General features: G+C 45.4%; 1 non-coding gene across 1 annotated transcript; it reads right to left on the bottom strand.

Annotated features, from left to right (window-relative positions):
- Positions 1 to 123: 123 nt before the first annotated feature.
- LOC115069092 lies at positions 124 to 229 on the bottom strand. Its single transcript, XR_003848406.1, has one exon. It is a non-coding gene; the product is annotated as a U6 spliceosomal RNA (small nuclear RNA).
- Between the last annotated feature and the right edge of the window lie 473 nt (positions 230 to 702).

The raw sequence follows: 702 nt of genomic DNA, 5'->3' as shown, positions 1-702 counted from the left end.
ACCCTCCCCCCAATACCTCCCAACTCCCACCATCTTTCCTTTCCTGACTTCTCTTGCTCCCCCATACTCTGGTCCCTTGCATGTCCCTCCTTCCTATCTTTCCACTTTCCTCAGGTAACATCTAAAAATATGAAAGCCTTCAAAAATTTGTGTGTCATCCTTGCACAGGGCCATGCTAATTTTCTCTTTATCCTTCCAATTTTAGTATAAGTGCTGCTGAAGTGAGCACGACCCACTCCTTTAATCCCAGCACTCCAGAGGCACAGACAAGTGGATCGCTGTAAGTCTGAGGCCAGCCTGATCTCCATATCAAATCCAGACCTGCTGGGGCTACAGGGAGACCCTGTCTCAAAACAACAAAGAGAAAGCAAAACAAAAACAAAACTGTGGGCTGTTATTCCCTGCTCGATGGTCTGCAGATGTTAGAAATTCCTGCCACTTCACCATTGGAGACCATGCTCAATTCCATAAATCTCTTAAATATATTTTATTATTTTCCTTATATACCCTTCCCTCCCCCCTCCCTTAAACTAATATGATTTTTAACCATATCTCCCTTATTTTTATGTGTATGGGTGTATCGCCTGCATGTATGTGCGTGCACCCATGTCCTGCAATAGTGCGGAGGTCACAAGAGGGCTTCGGATTCCTCTGGAACTGGAGTTAAGGATGGTTTGCAGCTGCCATGTGGGTGCTGGGAAT

Source organism: Nannospalax galili, unplaced genomic scaffold (genome assembly GCF_000622305.1).
Source record: "Nannospalax galili isolate Female #2095 unplaced genomic scaffold, S.galili_v1.0 C48010858, whole genome shotgun sequence".
Lineage (NCBI taxonomy): Eukaryota > Metazoa > Chordata > Mammalia > Rodentia > Spalacidae > Nannospalax > Nannospalax galili.
The sequence above is the reverse complement of the archived record's forward strand: the minus strand, read 5'-3'. Positions and strand labels throughout refer to the sequence as shown.